The following is a 12747-nucleotide window of genomic DNA, read 5'->3' as shown; positions in this document are numbered from 1 at the left end:
ACACCGTTGACAAAAGGAATACGTGTGTGCTTTGAAAAAGAAGTTGACATGCTTATTTTGTCTGGACTTTTCCTCTCTCTTCTTCAAGAGTCAATCAGCCAAAGGTGGGAGCCTTCTGCAATGGAAGCTTTGATCTCTTTTGATAACTGAAAAAATAAACAAAGTAAAACAAGGAAACAAATTTGGAAAGGGGGAAATGACACAGAACGTTATTTTTGTGCACGTAAAATAACAAATTCTTATTTTTTAAAAGCATTCTGGAGTTTCAGAGTGGTAAAAGGAAAATAATTACAACACAATGTGTCTTTTATTTTTTGGTAAAATATGCAAACTTTAATTTTATTTTTTTTATGTCTGTTTTTTGACATTCTATTCACAGCAGTTTGACAATATTTTGTACATAAAAAAATATACTAATACACATTTAGTTGGTTTAATGTTTTAGTGTAGGATACTTTTAAGTACGGAAAATGCAAAACAAACCGTTTAAAGCTACTTCTCCCTAAAACTAATCCAGTAAGGCAAAGTTCAGTTAACTCACTGGCAGATGGTAACATCAATTATTTATAGATGATTTAAAATTAAGTCAAACTTAAACCTTATAAAGCATTCACTCATAAACACTCAGAATTTGTTTTGAGMWGAGGACAATCATGATCATTCTTATTTATATGTACATCATAGTTCTATTTTTAGATATTTAGTAATATTCAAACATGACTTGCTTTTGTGTAAATTTTATTTAATAAAATTCCTTATTTAACAAATCTGGTAAATGCCAAACACTGGCAATAAACATGATACCACTTAGAAAATAATGAATGCATGTTAAATAGGAGCTAAATGATTTWAAAAAGTAAGCACATTTGATATTGYTGTAAAACTTTCTTATGAGAAGAAAATTAACTATTGTTTTTTTTAGGGTATCATGTAATATGACGTATCCAAATGTCACCTTCTGTCTCAAAAAACTTGAGACAAAATGAATTGTTATAATATTATTCAACATTTAATAAATTAATTACTATACTATACAATCTTATAAGGTAAAGTAATACCGTGCATAAAATGCAAACTCTTTTGACATTATTACCTACATTTATTCACTGAAAATKTTATTGGATTCATAGATCGTATAATAAATATTATACAAAATAATTATTATACAAAATACTTGACTTGGTTTGTGCTAGAGTCCATGTCACACCAGTGTCCATAAGAAGTGGTTTGAAGCGGTTTTGTTCTGGTAGTTGTTCAGATGTCTATAGGGAATTTCACCTTTTGTACAAAGTAGACAGACAAGTAAGTGGACATGCCGTAGTTTTGAGCWGTTGGGTTACTATGAAATATGTGTGCAAAATAGCTCAAACAAGTCAATTAAAAAGCAAAGCAATGAGGGGAGAAGTAGGACTAAGAAGAGTCCTTAAGAGTCCTTTGTTGTTGAGAAAGGGAGCTGCAAGTCTTTCTCATGCTGCTGTTGTCTCCTGAGTTTTAATTCCTGACTGTCAATGAATTTGATAAAACAATTTGTAGAAAGAAGTAAAGTATGTTTTCTCTTTTGGGCGTTCACTTGAACCCTTCTGAGCTGTCATGCCTTTTGTTTTCTTTGTTGTTGATTTTGTTGTTATAAAACGTGTTTTTGATGTATTTTATTTTCAAAAGATTTTAGATTTTAGCAGTAGGGAAAAAGTTTAGATTTTAGATTTTATTTTATTTTTTAAGAGATTCATAGGATTTTTTTTATCGTGTTGAGTTTGTGCGTTTGCACATGGTCCATGCAAACTAAAAGAGGATTTTATGTTTTTTTATGTTTCTTCACATTCATTTCTGTTCCAGAGCACTGAGTTGTTCAATATGATATTGTTTTTCAGGCCTGTGTGAAATAGGTTTTAACTGAAACACGTCCACGTTTATCCTAGAGACACTCAATGAAACTCAATGACAACCWTGCCCTCCAGCTCAGACCAGTCCAGTGGAGATGTACATCTAGTCTAGTGTAAACGCATTCTATTGTATCTGTCAGAGAAAATGAGGCTGTTATCCAGAAAACACCTAACATAATATGAAAGGGCTGGTAAAAAGTGTCCCATAACAAACTGTTCCACAGAAGTTAACTAAACCTTGGATGAATTGTTTCTTGTTTCAACAAAGACAAAAATGCGTAAACTTGGCGGATTTCGTTAGAAATTCCGACCAAAGTATGTCTAAGCCTTAACTGTAACCAGGCAGATTAGCCCTATTTAAGAAGGGGAATCCTCTTTCTCCTCATTGAAGGCTATTCAGTTTCAGTTACGGTTGAGGGTATGGCAAAGAACAGTTCATACAGATGCAATCAATATCAGATGTTATATTGACATAATATTATACAGGGCTGAGTTTAACCATGCCTTGTTAAAGCCTAGTGTTACCCTAGTAAACATCCCCCCATCACACTGGATCTTGGGTTTTTGCCATTTTTCAGTATTAATGACATCACATATACTGTTTCTTCTTCCTTCCCTATCTCTATACCTCGGTCCTCGCCCTACAAAACGTTGTTCATTATTATTTATGTCTGCAACACCAAAGATGATGAAGCCATCCACCTGTCAGCAAAGCTATCTGTCAGAGTATCTGTCTTGGAGAACATGCCTCTCTCATCCATATTGGCATACAAAGCTAAAGTAATGCTATAGTAACATCTTCGCAAAGTGGCAGTTCCCTGGTAAGTGGTGAACAAGCAATATGTTTCCTTTAGGTTCTGAATGAATGTATTGTTGAATAGAGATCCATAGATGTGTGCTTCATTTATCGACATATGCTTGTTTCGGTTTGGTACATCCAGCTGAAGACCAGTATATGGTACTGTATCTTTAATACAGAGAACAGGGCAATGGGTCTACTTAGCTTTTTTAGTGTTGATGAGGAGAGCTCAGCATTTATCTATCTTTCTGTAAATATTAGGACTATTTTCTGCTCTTTTTTTAGGTTGAACTCATGTCAAGACCATTGTTTGTTCCTGTTTCCACCTTTGTTGATGTGAGTGTTTTGTTGATGTCTTGTGATCTGTCCAGATAATACAAAAGTGAATACTTACACGTTTTCAGATCCAGTGCACCTCATGAAGGAAAATGTCATGGTTTTATTTTCTATTGTAATAAACTGATAGTCCATGTATCAGCCATCACTTTAAATACAAAAAAAACGTGGTTTTGAAACTATGAAATGACCAGTTGTTACACTGCAGTCTGGTTCATTGAATCAGATTTTCAGATTTGACAACTTGCTTATTGCTGTTTTTTGGGGGGAGCAAATCATTATATGACACTCAATTCCTTGTGAGAATGTAGTATTAGTCAGGTAATCCATTGTGTTATGATGAATGGTGTTAAAGGGATCCAAAATCTATTGTTTGTCAGTCGTCTTCAGACCTCAAAAGCGGTATAATGTCCATCTGTTCTGTAGATCTAAATTTCAATTTTTTGAGTGGACTTTCACTTTAAGTTACAACTAGCTACAATTACCTGTAAATCATTGTCTGGGGGAGCACATTTGAGGCTATTGTATGTTTCCCTGGTGCGTACCTTTGACAGGTATTTTATAATACCAAGGAAAATGAGCAAAAACAAGATGTGAAACAGAGGTTTCACTTGCACTTATTTTCAAACCATGCTTATGTAAAGTAAAACCCTAATACCTAGCATTATCCTGTCCTTGCTTGTTGTCCAGATGATGTAGCTTCCATGGCTTATTTCATAGTTTCAAAATGTTTTGCTGCTAAAACGGGATGTCCGAGCAGTGGATAGATGGGAGCCACACTGGTTGTTTCAAAATGTCTTACTTTGACCTAGAATATCAATAGTAGATCAGATTAAAGTATAGTTAACATTCACAAATTATACAATTACATTTGAGACACATTTTGTGAAAGTGGTACACTTTGAGTCATTTTGTAATCTCCTGGGTAATTCGGCAGAAATCTGACATTTTGAACATACAACTGTCTCATCTCTCTCACTGCTTGTAAAACATTTCCTTATTTATACAATAACTCATTTTGTACAGTTTATTAGAGGAGAGAGGTTTTGATATTTGGTTAGTTTGTTAGTTAGCTGGCTAGCCACTCGGTTACTTTCGTCTTCCTGTGCCGATAGTTGCTCAAGTCTCTGTAACTCTTGTTTTTTATTCAAAAAAAAAAAAAAACATCTTTCTTTGTTTTACTCTTTGAATTTTAATATGTCAATGTTCTTTTTTAATTAAAAAATATGTTTTTTAATGGCTGTATCTGTGTTCCAAAAAGTTATTACCTAAATTCTTAGAATACAATTGAAAGAAAGACAAGTCAATTACATAAATTCCAAGTTTATTTTAGTGTTGAGCGAATCGTATTATGTTTGTTCAATATACATTTTTCAATGTGGTAACCAAAGTGATTGATATCCATCGAAAGGTGTAAGCTCCTTTCTCTTTGGCAGATCATAGTAACTTCCAAACACAACTTTATTGACCAAGCCTTGACATTGTAATAATGATACTGCATTCAAAAGGCTATACATTAACCTTACAGAGGAGTCACAATAGAACTTGCAACTGATAAACCAATTGTAGGATCTAATATGATCGTTCATTTAACTTCTTCCCTTTTGATTTGAAGTAATTCTGTATGTATCTGTGTAGCTAAACGTGCATAAAAGCAATCCGTACAAGATACAGAGCCTTCATGCCCATATAGAAACTACTCTAATCACATTGTAGTTTGGAAAATATTATCTTTCCATACCTGGAAGTTCCAGTATGTAGTTCCAAGCTGGAACCTTAGCAATGTGTTTGATCCAGATCAGAATCTGTAAACATTTACAAAATAACTGACAATAAAATTAAATCTAGGAAACACATCTGAAGATACTCTGTCATATCAAAACTATAGTTAAGACAATTAAACTCAACCCTGCTGAGTTCCAAAGATTTCCTGAATCAATATGATAGTTTAGGAAAACAGGAAAGAGGTATATTTACAGAAAGATAGCATGCTTTAAAGATACAGTATCAATGTTTACTTGTTTTTTTCTTCTTTGTGCTGAGTTGATGACAGACAAGAACCAGAAATCGGTTTCCCTGAAGACTAGAAAGAACAATAAGTTAAAGTATTATACTGTTTTAGTATTAGATCAGTGTCACCAACATTCTGGGACTCAAAATGTTAATGCTATTTATCGTTATGTGCTTTTGTAACCATCATTTCCTAACACAGAGCAGAAGACAAACACACTACTTACTTACTGTAAGTGCCCTTTTAAGTAATGGCCAGGTTTGTTGTTTCCCAAAGCTGACCTGCTCTCCAACTGTTCACCATAAATAAGGTGAGGTATGCAATCTCGGCACTCAGAACCAAATCTTTTAAAGGTAAACAGCCTGTCAGGACAAGAGACTATGGTACGTGAGAAATATCCTATTTTTTTTTATCACAGAAGAGACAGGGTTGTTTGAGAAGAAGACAGAAATGAAAGAAGCTCTTAAAGACATCCTCCAGTTATTTTTTTACTTTTACTGTTGAAAAGCGATATCCCAAGTGTAAATACAGTAAAGTACACACAATAAAGGGTAAAAAATATRTATGTTTTGAGAAAAATAGTGGTTTTTAGACATAACTACAAATTTCAAGGAGTAGGACATAACTGGACAACCTTTTGAGATGTGCCTTTTGTTCAGTAAATCAGGTGTTAAATGAGGTGAAAAGGCGACTGGAGTGGCACTTTAAGTTCTAAGGTTGAGGGAGATTGGACTGAGAGAGTGTAGTGAGCCAAAACACCCATGTGGTCCAAATGAGAAATAGACAGACATCTAGTTTGATAGATGTTTTTAGGTTCCCAACAGATTGAGAGACAGACGGGTAGACAGATTTATCAGTCACGGCCCCCTCCAAAACATGACAGTAGGAAGCTGAACAGGTTTACTATGTCCAGGTATAGGTTCAGGGTGGCAAAGACATATTCCTCTGGACTCATAGTGTAGCGCTTGTTGCCTATCAGCAGCTGGGTGTCAAACGCCAGAAACTAAGAGAGAAAGAGAGAGTGGAGGGAGGGAGGGAGGGAGGGGGGGTTGAGATCAAACCATTTCGCTACAGACTGTAACCCAATGATTAGGGCCAGGAATTTGTCTTGACCATGTGACCTTGACCAGGAAAAACTCTGGGCCTTCCCAATGATGAATGCGTGTAGAATATCTGCCACTCACCAGAGTGAAGAGGATAGCTCCTATCACAGCGTAGATGGCTTGTAACCAGGGCACCTGTGTCGGACAGTAAGAATTTTATCAAACAATCCTAATGAGGATAGGCCACCAATCTAGGAAAGACACTGGCTTATAATCATCTCACAACATTAAAGGGACACTTCAGGATTTTGGTAATGAAGCCCTTTATCTACTTCTCCAGAGTCAGATGAACTCATGAATACCATTTTTATGTCTCTGTGTCCAGTATGCAGGAAGCTCACAAAATTACCTCTAACTTCCTGCATAATGGACGCAGAAACGTAAAAATTATATCCATGAGTTTACCTGACTGGGAAATAACATAAAGGGATTCATCGTCAAAATCCCGAACTATCCCTTTAAAGGAATACCCAGGACTAATCAATCTTGTACATGTTAGTCTCTACCCAMCCAAATAGGGCGAGTGAGGGCCAAAAGCCTTACTCTATATATAAACTCACTATCAGTCCCTCACAACTATTCTTATCGCCTTCTGGAAAGGTACACATGCTCATTACGCCATCATGTGACCTAATTGTCCTTATTTACAGTGTCAGCTGTTAATGKAAGCTAAGCAGGCAGACGGGCTACTTACATATCCGAAGGGGATGACGATGGAGAGTATGATGCAACAGAACAGCATGACCATGGTCAGGACAAACAGGACTMCCTGGTAGGAGGTGAAGTCAATCTACAGTAGGAAACAAGGGAGAGAGAATAGGGGTGTGTTGTAAAATGCACACATGATCTATCTGATTGCAGCATATTCAAAAGAAAACAATTTAACAAAAGATTGCACTGATACATAGGGTTAGGAGTTTTTCCTGGTCAGGTCATGTGGTAAAGTAAAACTCCTGGCCCTAGTGATACATACTAATTTCATTCATGACTATTTACGTTATCTGTATGTTTTTATTTCAATGAGTAGGAAGCTTGTGTGGTGATTGGGGTCATTTTTATCACCTTGGTCTGGAAGCTGAAGATGGTGACAGACATACACACCAGAGCAGTGATGCCTAGACACAGGACCACTGACTTGGTGTTGTAGAAGCTGGAGAAACAGAGTTGGTTAATCCATCAACCATTCATCCTACCCATACTTTGTAGATGTTGATAGATGTGTTAATTCATTCTTATCGTATCATAAATAATTGATGTCAACATTTTAGCCCCTAACTAACTCGGTTGAATGCATGACTGGGTATCCCCCTTTCCTTTTCCCTTTCCCCACACACACAATAAACACAAGTCATTTACCTGGACACAAAGCCCATCATGCAGGCCAGGCTGAGAGTCTGAGAGCAGACAGAACAGAGACAAACACAGAGCAGAGTCAATCAGGTGCACAGACAGGTAGGGTGAGTATTGAGTACATGCTATTCTCTCTATTTGTTTAATATTTGTTACTCATCATACTCACAAAGAGAGCCAGCAGAACAAGGTTCCAGGGAAACTGTCTCCTATTATAGAGATACAGACAATTCAGGTTGGTGAATTCACTCTATAATATTGCAAGTTATCATTTACAATGGACGATCACAACCATTATCTAGGAATAATGTTATAAATACATTACTGTGTTATACACCTGCTTAATGTGTAATAAGTGTTGGTGTTCATGTGTATTAAAACTACATTCACTATTTGATTTAGTGAATATTACATCTGTTTTTTGATATGACTGTCGAGATTTGATGTAAGTGCAGTGTACTACCCAGATTGTAATTTTCATAGGAGGGAAACTCTTACCTGATTTGTTCACCACAGCAGTTCAATGCGATGTAGGTGGTCAAGAACATCATGCTGTTAAAAAGCAAAAAGAAACCAGTTCATTATTAACACAATTACATAGCTAATCACCCCCTTCCCGTTACCCATCGGCCCACCATTTGCGCGTTCACGCGCGCAGCCGCCATATGCACAAGTCTCCCAAACCTGAGGGAGTGAAAATGATAGAGGGTGTAGGGGCTAATTAGTAGTCTGGCTAACACCTAATTCAAAGTCCTCCTGACTTCAGAGGCTGTTTTGATGTTGWTGGCGTGATGCGTCGATAATGAAGAGTGCTGTGCTTTTACTGGTTGGTGCTCCTCTGTGTCTGTCTCACTAAGACACCCACAGGCACGAGTGATGCTCGGGTTGACTCATAACAAGCAAGAAGCAGAGATGAAAGAGGAAAGACAAAGAGAACTTTACCAGTGTCAACTAGACTGGAGAATTCAATCTATCAATTCATTACATTATTCTGGTGAGCAAGGGTTTCTTTAGTCTTCTAGGGCAACAAGTAATGCCAGAAGAGAAGCTGCATCTATCTAATTATAGACACGTTGACTAACAAATAGCCTACCATATGTCAGAAATGATAAGCAGAAACATAGGCCTATCTAAAAAAATGCCTGTCAAAAAATAGTTCCGCCATCTGACTGTACAGCGCATTTTTCTATATTTGCCTCAGGCCTCAGATTTTCACTTTATCACATATAGTTGGGCGGTTGTGGATGGGTTATTAGCAATTGCGGGCAGGTGTGGGTGAACAAACAGCTGACCTGCACATCACTAACATGCACAGCCACATAGCCCCAGCGCACTGCCCCCTTCCATTACAATGGCTGGATTTTCAAATCCAAACAACCAGAGGTCTCAACACCCGAGGAAAAATGTAGATATATGATATATTTGAGGGAACAAATCAATGTGTCGGCTCAATTTCTGAGCGAATACTGTATTTACAAAGGCCTCCTGTCCAGACCAGTGTGTGAGCTCTCCGGGTGCTGTGAGTCACGTCAGCCAGGCTAATAGACCCTCAGATAGCACAGATAGCACTTAGCTACACTAAAGATTGTCTACTATATTGACAAGATATTTGAGTGACCGCTCTAACAATGGAAATACATGTCATCAAAGAAGGAATGCAGGCGGGACTCCGATATAAAGTAATTTTTTGGTAAGATGCGGAAATACCACGTGCGTCCACTTATATCAGTGCATTCTTAATAACCTATCCATTATGAAACTTATATTAGATCAAATAAGCCTCACGTAGCAAATTAGCAATGACATTTTTGTTGACCAAATTCGGCACTCTCATTGACCTCCAYAGAAAAACTCCTCACTTCGTGGGCTTATTTTCGTGCACAGATTTTGGGTCGAGTAAAATGTCTCGCTTTGCCTCTTCCTATCTGGCTACGCTGAGCGAAGTGGTATCCCATAACGCAGCAATTTGTTTTTGAGTTTGCTCTATACAAAATAATGGAGGCTTGTATTTCTTTGTGTCTGATTTAGAATAATATTAAATACTGTTACTGAGGTTTATATCTTGTAACAGGGGGAATTTTCTCATTTGAAAGTCCTGCTAATTTTATTATTGAAATGTCGAACATGAATTCCATCATTCAAGTCACGAGTGTGTCCCAAAGTTGAAGGGTTTATTTGATCCCCTCACCAATCTTGAAGTCACCCTCAGAGTTTCGTCAGCAACAYGTGACAACGGAGGGCCCTGCAAGCAAGTTGGTAGGGTTGAGGGGCTGGTTTGGGATTCACTGTCTAGTTGAGGAAAAGTCAGGACATGTCAATCAAGATGTTAGTTGTCACTTACTAGGAACACATGTACAGGTGGGGGTGTGTCTGAATGTAGAACCTCACTGGTGCACTGTGGAGAAATTAGAGAATGTTACACTATGTAGAGTACACACACACTCAATGTTCATCAAATGTATTGGATATTTATGTTTTGGATATATTTGCAATGTATTGGAAATGATACATACCAGAATGTGAAGAGAGCAACAATGGCCACAGTCACAAAGAGTTGGATCATCAGGATGGCATAGACCTATAAGGATACATAGAGGTGGAATAAGAGGGGACGGCCCAGATACACCCTCAAAATACCATACTACATGCTAGATCATGCATGTAAACATGGGCGACATGCTTAGAAAAGTCTGTGTAGCTCAGTTACAGTAATATCATTATCTGGAAGGATAACGGAAGACTAAAACAAGTGTTTCTTATTGGACGAGTGGTTCATCTAAGTTCAGGCGGTCCCTCGCTGTTTCAGTACCTTTCTGATGAAGATCCTCCTGACGGCCTGGTCGTCCCAAGAGAACTGGGTTTGCATCTCCTCATAGTCTGACAGGGAGGGAAGACGGAGAGCTAAACATCTTGTTATAACAGCAGATGTGTAAAGATTCAACACTGACATTTACATGTTACATCACTTAGCAGACGCTCTTAACCAGAGCGACTTACAGGAGCAATTACGGTTAAGTGCCTTGCTCAAGGGCACATTGACAGATTTTTCGACTAGTCAGCTCGAGGGTTCAAACTAGCAATCTTTCAGTTACTGTCCCAATGCTCTTAACCGCTTGGCTACCTGCCACCCTGGTTACACCACACGCTAAAATGTTGGCGGCAGGTAGCCTGGCGGGTAGGAGCGTTTGGCCAGTAACCAAAAGGTTGCTGGATCGAATCCCCAAGCTGACAAGTAAAAAATCTGTAATTTTTCCCCTGAGCAAGGCAGTTAACCCACTGTTCCSCGGGCGCCAATGACGTGGATGTTGATTAAGGCAGCCCACCGAACCTCTCTGATTCAGAGGGGTTGGGTTAAATGCGGAAGACACATTTCAGTTGAATGCATTTAGTTGTAAAACTGACTAGGTAATCCCCCTTTCCTGCCCATTTGTCTTTGTTCTATAGTRAGGTGGTTGGTGTGCGTCCGGCAGTAGAAGACCACTGCATGCTGTAGCCAGAAAGGTGTCCATTGATAGAAGGGGATGAGATATCCTGTGTAACTGACTAGTTGAGATACAAAGATGTTTTGCTATTACCTGCAGAAGCCTCTTCATAGCTGGGTGGGTGTTCTTTGCCTGTCCTTGGAGACAGCTGAGTATATGGTGYGATACACAAAGGATCAGAGATACCAGTCTTTATACATTGAGCCCAAAAGTATTGTGACAGGGACAATTCTGCTGTTGTTTTGGCTCTGTACTCGAGCACTTTGGATTTGAAATGATATGCACAAATATAATACACCACAAAAAATGCTAACCTCCCCTGTTATTGCAAGGGTGAGAGGTCAGCATGTCTTGGGGGTATGATATTTGTGCATCTGTAACTTTGTCACTCATCATTATTCACGATTCATTCAGGATTATCTGTAATCATGTTGGCATCCACATTCACGTAGAAGTGTTTAGAAACATATTCTATTATTATTTACAATAAAAGTGACTCCACAAGCTTGATGTAGTCATTTCGTACTATGAATATGGGACCAAATACTTAACTTTTTACTACTTTAATACACATAAGTGAATTTGTCCCAATACTTGTGGTCCCCTAAAATGGGGGGACTATGTACAAGAAGTACTGTAATTTCTAAACGGTTCACCCGATATGGATGAAAATACCCTCAAATTAAAGCTCATAGTCATTTAAATCATTTAAAGTACAGAGCCAAAAGAACAACAACATTTTCCCTGTCCCAATACTTTTGGAGCTCAATGTATGTAGTTAATGGAAACATACGACAAGTTAATGGAAACATACGTAGCTATAGCCATGAAGCATGGCTTGAAACTAACTAATATTCTATCGAGTCATGTTTTAGGTCGTGAGGTGGGAGGGGCCCCCAACCAGATCTCGCTTGGGGCCCCCAAAAGGCTAGATCCGGCTCTGCTCTCTTTTAACATAAAACTTACTTGATCCAACTCAACTTCTTTCAACTCAACTTCCTTTTGCTGCTATAAGACAAAATGGGCAAGTGAAGGATAACATGTGAAGGATAAACAATTTATAAACTTGCTATATTGTATTCTATACATGATTCTATTCATGCATTCAACTCCTTGTGATCCACTGATAATCCAGATAGGCTACACATAGAGGCCTGTATCAGTGTAAACAAACCTCCATGTTTCATCAGTGTTGAGGATAGGATAAGGATTAGGATACTCTCAGTAGGCAGCCATCTTAGTTTGGCCGACATATAGGGCGCGTTCCTCTGCCCAGGTGTTGTTGACACATTCCAGATCTTACAACGCCTGGATAGGTAGTTTACATATCAGCTAACCACATCATATGTTATAGCAATCTTGTGCCCGACGGCACAGTCGATGACCTGGCACGAAACTATTGGTTGATGCATGCAACGTCTGAGCAGGGGAACACGACCAGAGACTTGTTTACAGTGAATGAGCATAACATTTAAGAAATAGAGAAATATTTGTCTGTCTCAGTTTCTCTCTTTTTTAGACTATAGTCTATGATGATATTCTATAGTATATCAGAGAGAAAACCACATATAATGTCTGGAATTGGAAATTCAGAACAACAACCAATTTCTGTTCACATCAGCTTTGAAATAGTAATTTGATAAGAGAGAGGAATCTTTACCTTTCCCTTAGTCATATTTGTGTCTTTTTGGCTCCCTGTAGTGTTGAATTGCTGTTGTGTATGGTGTTGTTATCCTTGTTCTTATGATGTTAATGGCTTGTCAACCTCAGTAGTAGATTTCCT

At 38.1% G+C, this 12747-nt stretch overlaps 1 pseudogene; it reads right to left on the bottom strand.

The window, feature by feature from the left end:
• Positions 1-5942: 5942 nt before the first annotated feature.
• Positions 5943-12144, bottom strand: LOC111974325 (protein lifeguard 2-like; annotated as a pseudogene).
• Positions 12145-12747: the final 603 nt, after the last annotated feature.

The sequence above is a fragment of the Salvelinus sp. IW2-2015 genome, linkage group LG1 (assembly GCF_002910315.2).
Source record: "Salvelinus sp. IW2-2015 linkage group LG1, ASM291031v2, whole genome shotgun sequence".
NCBI classification, from domain to species: domain Eukaryota; kingdom Metazoa; phylum Chordata; class Actinopteri; order Salmoniformes; family Salmonidae; genus Salvelinus; species Salvelinus sp. IW2-2015.
The sequence above is the reverse complement of the archived record's forward strand: the minus strand, read 5'-3'. Positions and strand labels throughout refer to the sequence as shown.